The sequence below is a fragment of the Ambystoma mexicanum genome, chromosome 1q, assembly GCF_040938575.1.
Source record: "Ambystoma mexicanum isolate Mex_15411 chromosome 1q, UKY_AmexF1_1, whole genome shotgun sequence".
Classification (NCBI taxonomy): domain Eukaryota; kingdom Metazoa; phylum Chordata; class Amphibia; order Caudata; family Ambystomatidae; genus Ambystoma; species Ambystoma mexicanum.
Window position 1 is genome coordinate 470977160 of NC_090922.1, and position 11700 is coordinate 470988859.

Genomic DNA, 11700 nt, shown 5'->3' on the forward strand with positions numbered 1-11700 from the left:
TGCCCATGGTGGCTGGGGGTGGTGGGAGACATGGGTGGGGGCCTGGTGGAGGGTGCCCCACACTGCTGGGGGGGTGGGAGACATGAGCAGGTGTGCAGGGTAGTCCCCTGTTTTGTGGGCTGCCTGCAGGGGCCGTGGAGGGTGTACAGGGAACACCTGTGAGGACCCACCCAGCCTAATCGCGTGCGATTATTCCCGTGCACCCCTGTAATACACGTACCCAGCCAAATCGCGTGTGATTATTCCCGCGCACCCCTGTAATACACGTACCCTGGCTAATCGCATGTAAAACTACACGCGTACCCCTGTCATACACGTACCCAGCCAAATCGTGTGTGAAAATTCCCGCGTACCCCTATCATACACGTACCCTGGCTAATCGCATGTAAAACTTCCCGCGTACCCCTGATATGAACGTTACCCACTTTGCGTTCCTTGTTTGGCAGCCCTGTAAACTGGTCCAGGGTTAGCGCAGCCCTTTGCTATGATTTAGCGATTTTGATGGCTTTTCCTTGCGCGAGGGCGTTCTTGGGGGCGTTACTGGTGCTGCTGCAGGGTCGCTGCGATACTCTGCGCCACGGCTGGTTTGGGAGCCTGAAATCCATGAATACGCTGTGCGCGGAAATCGGTTTTGGCGCACGCGCCTGGCGCAGACAATCGCACGCGGACACTCTGCGCCAGCCGCTTGCGACACTTTTCTGCGAAATTCTATGAATTACCCCGATAGTGCACTTGTATTACTCCTTTAGCTTTGCTCCATCCCCAATACGTGTAAAAAAAAGGTGCACACTTTTCTTCTTATCAATGTTTTTCCACTTACTCTCACTTGCCCCTTTCTATATGGAAATCACGCTTTCTTGATAGCATTTGCTACAAACGTTGGTTAAGGTAGAATTTTAATCTGACATGTGAAAGTTTAATTGGACATTGAGAAATCTCCTTGGAACTGTAACAGCTCTTCATCTTGTACTCTCCTGTAATATCCCTGTGCTTCACTTCAGCAGAGTCCCCCAATCGTATGACTGCTTTTGTTTTTTCTCGGTCACAAAATCCTCACATTACTGCAGCATCTTGATTGCTGTTCAAAATTATTTAATTTTTTAATGGACGGAGAACATGTAGTGACCGTTCGTCCATGTCACACTTATTTTTGTTTTACGCTCTTTACATTTGGATGTGTGCCATTTTGCCATCTTATTTGCGACACATCCTGTAAAAAGGTTGCATTCTGGGTTGTCCCTTACGTCCCAAACCAACCAATAGTATATACATTGAGATGTAACTTTAAATTACTTTTACAAGGGATCTAGCTTTATGATAATACCTCATCCTCTCTTCAAAAACCAAAACGGTAAAAACAAGTGAACCACTGTATTTTTCTTTCAAGTGCATCGATTTGTCTTGAGTGACATTTGTGGTGCCTGCGTGTCACAATTGGAGTTAGCTCAGAGGCAATGTGCTCACCTTGGAAGCAAGACGACAGAAGCAACACAGGCTCGAACCCCGGTCCGCGTTTATTGAGCCATATCATACTACGTTCTGGACTAAAATACTTATTGAGCCTATCTGAGCTAATTAATACTTACGGATGCACTGTTCTTTTGTGTTTTTTTTCCTAATGTAAGGTCGCGTTTTAATGTTTCTTTTACTATCCCTTCCTTCTAGTAAAACGTGAGATTATGCTTTTAAGATGCAACAGTTTTATATTCTCAATAGACTTGCATTGTGAGGCCTTTCACTTTTGAATGGGTTGGTGGGGAGGGGAATATCAGGGTTCCTGGATTGATGTCCCTGTATGTGCCAAGACCAAGTGAAGAAAGCCTACTTCTTAAGTGATGTTGACTGTACATGACTCCAGGGACCTGACATTCGACTGTGATATCATTCCAAGAATCAAATGTCAGACTAAAATAATGTCGTGTGGAGCCCATTGGTAGCATGCCACTCTCAGCTGCGGACAATCTCAACAGGCTCTTGATGTCAAAATCGAGAGAGAACGTTCACTCGACTCAGAATATAAACCAATAAGGTCACTATAAAAATCGATCGTTTAACCTGTGCATACTCTAGATAGTTAATAGACTTACAAAATTCCAGATGGTGTACTTGAATACCTGAATAAAGTATCGTGTTCGTCTGATGCCAACATTAGCTTAGCATTTCTTTTCTCCCCCACCACCCTCTCTGTTTTCATTAAGGTGAAGGCATGCCAATGACTCCATCTGTCCTTCTGCAACATCCAAACGAGTGTGTGTGAGCCTTCAGTAGGTTGTGTATGCTTCTTTTGGCATCCCAGAGGGCCTCCACAAGAGTCATGTTTTCAGCCCATAAGCTCATATGGGACAGGGAAGGAGTTGGGTGGGCATTAAATTAAATCTCTGCTGCTGAGGTGGTCTTTGATTTCCTGCAGGACCAATGGGTGCCAACTCGAAAGCAGATCAGTTTCTTCCCAGCAGTTATGCTCTGTACAGTTTTGCTTTTGCCATCATTGGCAGTACTGATCTTACAATCATATTTGCTATCAGAGGATCAAATGGCCAAAATGGAGACGCGCCCCACATGTCAGCAGTGAACAAAAGATTGAATACCTGAGGGACAGAGCTCTGGGTTTTAGAATGGTTGAGTAAGATTGTGGTTCACCTCTAGACAGTGGTGGAAATGGAAATAATGTGGTGGGGGATCCCACAAGTGCGGGTGGGGGAGGAGTTGGGGAAGAGGGGGCGTGGTCTAGAGGGGGCAGGGTTGGTAGTGGCCATCCGATCAGATAAATACTTAAAAAAAAAAAAAGAAGTGCCCACAAAGGCAACCTTGCCTTTTACCACCAGCCAGGGCTTTAAGTGGGACGGGGCCTGCAGGGGCTCCGCCCCGGCAGGCTCCGAAATTTCAATCTGAGGCGGGGCCCTGTGGGGCCCACTAATCTCCCCTGCCAGCCCCGGCCACTACAAGAAAAGGATTTTTTTCCGAAGCCTGAAGCTCTCGCTCGTGTGCTAAAACTTCAGGCTCCAGAAAAAAATGCCTTTCAGCCATAATGGTGGCTGGCATACCTTTAAGCAGGAGATGCCCGTGGGCCGGTGCCACCATTGTGGAGAGAAACGTGAGGCGGCTGGAAGCTGAGGCCGTTTTCCTGAAGACAAACTCTGAGTTTCAGTCTTCAGGAAAACGGACTCAGCTTCCAGCAGCCTCACCCCTTCAGCCTTAATGGCGACGCTGCCCCTCCCCAGCTGCCAAGGGGAAGCGCCACCATTAAGGCTGAATAGGCGAGGCACTGTCCCCTGCCAGGCAACCCAATAGAAAATAAATGCAGAGATCAACACCCTCACTACAAAAGGCTGCCTGACAGGGGTGCCAGTAGCCCATTGAGCCGGGGCTCTTCAGGGGGGCGTGGCCTAATGGGCCAGCAGGACGCCTGCAGTTAGGCCAGGCCCCCTTGATGAGCCCTGGCTCATTTTGTTGTGCCAAAAAAAAAAAAAAAAAACGCCCGCGAGGGCAGCATTGCCTTTTACGCGGCTCTGGCGTGTAAAGCACAATTGTGCATTACACATCAGTGCCAAAGCCGCGGTAAATGGCAATGCTGCCGTCGCGGATGTTTTTTTTTCTTCTTCTTTTTTTTTTTCCAGCGCGGTTCATGGGCTTGGGCGGCTGACTCTGGCCGGATCCCGAGATCCGGCTACACATCTGGTGCCGGATCTCGGATCCGCCGAGAGCCGGCCCAATGACGCACTGCCTCTAGACGTAACACAAACGCATGCAGTGTATGCAAACATTTATTTTTACGCAGCAAGGCCCTAAGCGTCCTAATGTCTGTTGCACATTCCATACATGGATAGGTCTACCATAAGGCAAGACCTTAGTTTTCCAGTAAAATGGAGCAGTTTGCACTCCAGATGCACACTCTGAATATGGGCATATTTCCATGTGCATCTCGCTTTGCACACTTCTGATGGCACATGCATGCACAACGGAAATAGTGAATATTCCTCAACCCAGAAGGAAAGGTACCCCGACAGAGAACATTGTTGATGTCTGTCCACATGCAGTTTTCTTTTGGTAGATTGCAATACTGAGTCCTGAAACCTTATGGACTGTGGCCGCACTGTAGAACCCGAACATCAAGAGTATGGCTTAATTTCAGGATCTGATGTTCGACCAAAATCCCTCCACGAGCCTAAGGGAACACAGAGCTCTCGCTAAACAGAATGTAAAATAGTCAAATTTAACATTCACAGAAGGCATATTTTAACTAATTTCAGGACTACCATTAAAGGATAAAAGTTTAAAACAAGAGCAAAAATAATTGTACTTTTCAAATTTGTTTACACTGGCCTGTTTTAGAATGGTTCAAAGATCCGCGTGTTGACTGGAGGGGATTTTTGTAAATTGACCCTGCCAAACAGTCCCTCCTTTTCGAAGACTTATGGTACAACAAAAGTGTATTTGGGTGGTCCTTTGTCGTTTCAAGTTAAAACGTATTAATTGACTGACAAGTAGAAGCCTTAATTGAATATAAATATCCTCCATTTCTAATCATTAACAACCTTTCCTTTTACCCACACAGTTTTTGTAGAAAAACTATATCTTTTATTTATCATCAGGAAGACCTATGTATATGTTGGTACATTAGGTTATTAAGATTAAATTGATGGTTAGTGTTTCAGTGCTTTTACAATGTTACTCAATTTTTTAATAAAAACATTTAGGGGGTAATTCATGTATTATTTGCGCAAAAAAATAAAACTGGATTTGTGCGCCATTCTGGCCGCAAATCCCCATTTGTTAAACAGGGATTTCCAGGCAGAATGGCGCACAAATCCAGTTTTTTTCAGCGCAAATAATCCATGAATTAGGGACTCAGTCTCCATTTTTTCTGTCATTCACTCCATTCAACCCTTGACAGACTGAATGTTTGAAGGGTATATGCAATAGCAGAAATATTTGTATATTTAATACTTTTTCATTGCTGAATGGTTTTCTAATACAGATAAAATAGATGTTTTTATAAAATAATTGTGTAATATTTTAAAAGCACTGAAAAATTAACAATCAAATTAATCTTGATAACATAATGTACCAAAATGTACATGTCTTCCTAATGATAAAAGAAAATATATATTTTTTCTGTGTGGTTAAAAGAAAAGGTTGTTAATGAGTAGAAATGGAGGATACTTATACCTCAATTGGCAATACTCAATCCGTCAGCCAATATATTTTAACTTGAAACGACAAAGGACCACCCAAACACACTTTTGTTGTACCAGTTTTAAAATTGAAAAATAAAATCAGTCCTTAAATGATTTCAGTTAATTTGAGTCCGATTGTTCTCCACAGTTGTACATGTTTCTAATTTTTTCATCCCTCCTGGAAAAACCTTAGACACATTGAAATAACAGTTGCCCCCATCCCCCCCTCATCATTCTCTCTAGTGAGCACAGATGCGTCCATCTTCCCAGTTTAATGTTTTGTGACTTTGGGAAGCTGCCCTCGCCGGGTCCGCCTTGACGATTTCCCCTCTTCTGCAGCGCCAATGTCGGAGTCTGTCCACAGGAAGCCTGGTATGTACGGCCCCTGCCGCAGGAGGAGATGAAGGATGGAGCCAGGACTTGTTGGGAACCTGATCCTCTCGGGATATGGGAGGCAGAGAGATTACATGACCCGGGATAGGGATCTTTATGGAAAGGTAAGTGCATACTCCCCAGCGGGCGGGGGGGGGGGGTGAGTCGTACCGGTCCATAGTGGTAATAGATGAGGAGCACTCTGGCCTTTTTTTTTTCACAAGAGTATTCACATTTACTTGGCAACAGGCTGAAAATAGGATTTTATATTGTAAATGAGTGTAAACCTATCAGAGACTATCAACCTCAGTCTACTTTGTCATTTACGCAGCAGATATTACCACCGATTTGGAAACAGTTATTTTTCCATCCAAAATTGAATATGTATTTGAAACATGAATGGATTGCACATGCACGTTTTATAAATGCCATTTAGACTGGTTGGAATGACCTGGGTTATTTATTCAAACATTTTAAAATTACCGGTTAGAATTACATTTGGTTTCTTTTGGAATATTGTGTTAATTGGCATTTGTTTTTACTGTGTCTCATTAAATGACTTGAACGCTGCACAAAATATTTCACACTAAAATACAGATTGAAGGCAACACATATTTTCTTTTTATTTTCTATTTGTTTGCACAGACTATAAAAGCTATGTTCTCACAATTATGGTTAGAGCAGTTGCAGCATCGGTATGTGACTTTCAGTATTGATTGCGGTTCTTGATAGCACTCGTCTGTTCAAGAACGTTTGGAATTATTTAATAGAACTAGAATCACCCTTTACCTTTTGCGAATTTGTGAATCTTAACAGGAAAAGGATTGTTGTACCCATTGTGATGCTGCCAGCTTCTAGTTGTATCCCCATATGGGTCAATGATAAATGCAGCCATCTGTAATGGGTTCAACATTCCCCTGCTTACCAGTACTATGGCAGACATATTTTATAACCTTAAGATATTCCTCTGAAACTACCTTGGATATGTTTTGAAACTTTGTAAAAATGTTCAGTTGGAGGTCACATCCCGAATACGGTGGATTGTTCACGATGCAACTCCGTCATAACATTCTACAAGAACAATGAGTATATTTCTGTAATGTGCAGAAACCATCTTTGGTGGACACCGGACATATGTTGTCTGTGTGCTCAATTTGCTGGGTTCATTGGCTACCGTTTTATGCACCAGCCAAAAAATGCAATTCTTTTTCAAACACAGGAACCACACAAATGTTAATATCCATGAAGAAAATGGCCAGAGTTTTTTTTATATTAAAAGTCAGAGCGGTTGGATACAGGCTCTTGGTCTGGGGCTGGTTAGCGCTTCTACAATAGTGCATGGATGGGTGCATGACCATATCCTTAAGTTAATTTATGATGTAGTAGACATTCCCATTCATTACGTTGTAATACAGACAGTAGCTCCTCCTGTAGATTTACAAATGGTATTTAAGACATGGGGGCTTGTCATCTTATTAGATCTAGAAAGACAGAAAACGTTTAACCTTTGAAGCGTCATTTTTATATTGTCATGTGACTAACACATCTCGGGTGTTGGCCAAAGGCTTGTTACCCATTTTTTCATTGCCTCATAATTTTATTCCCCCCCCCAATCTGTGCCCCTCTTTCACCAGTCTGATTATTATTACCTGGGAAACGAAATCCCCTGTCTCCACACTCTTCTAATTTAGCTTGATAGTTTCCTGGATATGACTGTGCAGAGACTCAAGTTGCCTACAGTGACTAAGCTCCCTTTGTACCTGGTTGATACAATTATTGAGTAGAGGATTGCTAGGGTTCTTGCTATATTCTGGAACGCTGACACAGCAGTGATGGCACGTGCATTATTGATCAACTTCCCTGAACATATTTAAGTGACGAAAATCTTACTTTTCAAACATTTTCTTGTATGATCCATGGTTTTGTATGTATTGTCATGATCTCATAAGTTTCCACAAACGTTCATAACGTTTGTTTTTCAAATTGGGAGTTCAAGGGTGGTGGCGGCATGATATATGAACCAAAGGTTCATTGTATAAAACTTAACACAAAGTCCTTTTTGACTTGCCTTATTTTGAGACGAATTTTCCATGAATCACTCCTGTTCTTACTGCACATTAATAACAAGAATGCCACCTGTGAGCAGCAGTGCATGAATCAAGTCATTTAATGTTTCTCTATTAGTTGAATTTTTTACGTCTCACAGAATCCCTTTTCTTTGTTTAGACTTGACAGAAATCGCAAGCCAATACAATTATTTACTCCATCATCTCTTTGTTAATGGTGGCCCAAACAGATGTCAAATGTATTTCACACATTCATCTGCTTTAAATTGGCACACTTCTATATGTAGTGAATAATGGACACCACATAATTTAAATAAAATAAGTTTAAAATAAGTTAACAATACATTTCCATGGATAACTTTTGTTTTATCAAGGTTTACTCAGCAAAAACATTAAATAAAATTCTTGCATTAGAAAATTACCTCCGGGCTCTTAGGAGTCTTCCACCCTGCTTCAATCACACAGCTCCACAGATCTATTCGGATCAGTGGTGTTCAGCAGAGCAGTTCCAGGGGATTATATCACATGTTAAGATATTGATATATTATTACTGACTGCTTTGCACAGGAACTTGATGGTAAAATTAATCTTTAATTGTGTATGAAATTTAAGGTGCAAAGATGTATGAATTACAAAACGTTACATATGTTTTAGCTACCTAAAAAATACTCGCCTTGGTACTATTTACGGTAAAAAATGATTTTACTCTCAATTTCAAAGTGTAAAATAATCCCCACTTCAAAATCTATTCTGGTGCTCTACTTGCATGCCTTGACAAAAATTATTTTAATCAAAATATTTGATGCCTCTTACATGTACATCAAGTGGTTATGATGGCAGCATACATTTCCTAAAACTGAACAAATTGTAGTTTTGGATGTAGCCAAGTAAATAAAAAACATAACTATGAAAAGCATTATTGTTCCAGTCTCAAGTCTTAAACATAACTTGGGCAAATAGTTTGCAATGTGGCAAGTCATTTTTGTAAATTCTGATGCTTTTCCTCAAAATGTTTGTTCCTAATAATTGAATTTTAATGTAATATTGTGAAAGCAGGCTACAGTTGAAGCTAAATGTTTGGGTAGGGGAAGAGCCTCTAACCCCAAAGTCTGTGGCTAATTACTACTACCAAAATACCTTTCAGCCTTTCAAAATATTTGTAGCTATACAAACGTTTTGTTAATGACCTTTACACATGCTTTGATGTCTGCCAACCTTTGGGCGTATACCAGGGGGTCCTCCACAAACCAATAAAGGAGTTACCATAAGTAGTCCAAAAAGGAGTGCACACCAGGCAAGAAGTAACGTCGTTTATTACAGCTGGGCCAGCACAAATCAAACAGAACAGTGGTAACTGAATTAGTTGTTGAGGGCTGACAATCTGGCATACAGATTTACAATATTGGAAACTGTTGTACTTCTCAACTTCATGTCTTTTGCAGTTCTCACCAAATCTATTGGTTGATCTACATCATTAATTTATAGCTAAACATACGTTAGTCAAACGTGACGTGATTGGAGAAAACAGATCTGCCCTCTCTTAGCTCATTTCCTTCCCATGTGGCACCACATTTCTTCTCACTCCTCGCGCAAACAGTTTGCAATTAATAAAAAACATTTGTGCTTGCATCCGGTTCTTTATCATCCTGTCATTGGTCAGCACCACAGCAGAAGGAACACGAGACACCCTTAACTAGTGGGAAGGCAGACATTCACACGGCACCTGGAAGATAGCGACCTTCATGTAAACAGTGTAGTGGACCGAGGGCTGGTTACTTCCCAGGGACGCCGAAACTTACTATCCGACTGGTTCTTAATGGAATGTGGCTCCTTTCCACCTCTCTTGACATTAGCGTTATTAGAAAGAACGATCAATGTCAAGCTGTATGTATATCACCTATATATTTCAAGGGATTAGTCTATTAGCACCTGGTGATGGTCAATGAGCTTGTTACAAGCAAGATCATTGGCCCTTGCCTGGCCTTACCTTGCCGAAAGGCTCTGCTTCACTGCCACGGCTTTGGGGTTCCTTCCGTGACTGGCCGCCACAGAAAGGGAGAACGGACTACACGTAGTCCCTAGTCCCTTTTCTATGGCGGATTGTTTTGTTTACTTTTTTTTTTCCATTCAACTGAATGGCCACCATGGAAAGGGAGAAGGGCATACTTGTAGTCCCTTCTCCAGATCCCCAGTAGCAATTGTTTTTGCTTTTTTTCTCTCGAGTTGAGAAACGGTCGCAATGCTGTTTCTCTGCTCGAGAAAAATTGCAATTAGTACCCCGATACGACATGCCGGGGTGCTAATGGCAATATGACCCTCAGAGGGGGCCATAACCGGTCAGGTAATGCCCCCGGCGCTCCATTAAAGCCCTTGCTTCGCTTGGGCTTCTAACTATGTCCCAGGCGGCATTACCCGACCAGCAATGCCCCCCCCCCTCCTCGGGTCATATTACCTAAGGACAGTTTACTGTGCAGCACAGTGTTCCTCAGGTTGCAACACCCAAATCTAGGGCAGTACGCTTGGTAGCGCACACTTTACTCCCTACTGATTTAGTATCATGTTTCTATGTTGGAACCTTGCCAGTCCCCTGTCTATGTCTGCCCCTGGGAATGAACGGCGTGAGGACAGATCACATGAGGGGGTCGTGCTGGGCAGAGCAAAGTCAAGAAATAAAGAAGACTATTGCATGCATATGTGCTCTGTGTCGGAGTCATCAATAGAAGTGTGCACTCTCTTATAGTCATCAAAAGAGCCTGACCCCTTTGATAATACAATAGTGAACATACATTCTCAGAACAGTTTTGACCAAAATCACAGGGCACTCCAGAGCAATCCCATTATATCTAATTACCTATTAAAGGGTAACTTGAAATTATATTGCAGTGCACATTTTAAGTTGAGTGATGAAACAAGACGAAGTGCTTGTCTTTCAAAATAATAAAATGCACATTATACTATTAAACATTGTTACAAACAGGTCAATAAAAGGGAACTGTGCCTGGTCCCAACTCTAATGGAATTGTCCTGAATATTGTGGGTTCACAACACATTTTGTCCTTGTAGTGAGGTGGGCAGAGCTATTCAAATTTTGCACATGTTTGGATTGTGAACAACCCATAAGTGACCCTCGAGCCCACTGTGAAAATTTGCCATCTATGTGCATGCCTTGATCAAGCTGAAGTAAAAGGAGCAATTTGTTTCAAAATCATGCTGATAAATTGACAGGTATACTTGACTATTCAAGGGATTATTCTTTAAGATATATTTACTGTGCACCAGAGTGTTCCACGGGTTGCGACACCCAACTCTAGGGCAAGACGCTTGGTAGCACACACTTTACTCCTTATTAGCGAAGTTCAAATGTTGTGACATAGGTTGTTCACAAATTCTTTCTGCAACTATGCATCTTCTACTGCGTTCTCTCCTTCCGCTTAGACCACTGGATAGGGTATGGAACATTATATAATATATACGCATAATACGAGGTAATGTTGGACCACAGTCGGGAACGTGCTTTTTAATTGAACGTTAGAATTACGTGAGTAGGACACATAGCTAGAGACGTTCCTCAAATAGGAACTAGATTCTATAACAGTGAGTACGATATCTTGAAGTGTTTGGAGCTGGAAAAGCAAAGCACTCGTTTTTCCATGCAGAAAATAAATGCCTCTTCTCCATGAAAAGCTTTGTCCCTAAACCCATTTCAAAAGGCATGTGAATACTCTCGTAAATTCAGAATGTCACACTCAGAATTTTTCTGTGCCCCCAACTGTTGCTGTGTCAGAATATGTTGAGACGACCCTATTGTACATCCCAGAATATTCTGGTTACTTAAAAAAAGATTATTTTGCTAGACATTGCATTCAACAGTACCAAAGTGTTTGCTCATGAATGCAATCAAGTTTTTAAATGGTTTGAAAGCTGGAGCAGGAACAGTAACGTCATTCGACGCAGGGTTGAGGCACATTTTCGGTAAGGTGCCCAGCATTATTTTTGTTATCCCAAGTGGAATTGGTAGGGCCCTTGAAAAGGTATAACCTCGAAGCTTTGCGGTGGTCTTGGTTTTTGAGGCGACAGAAACCGTA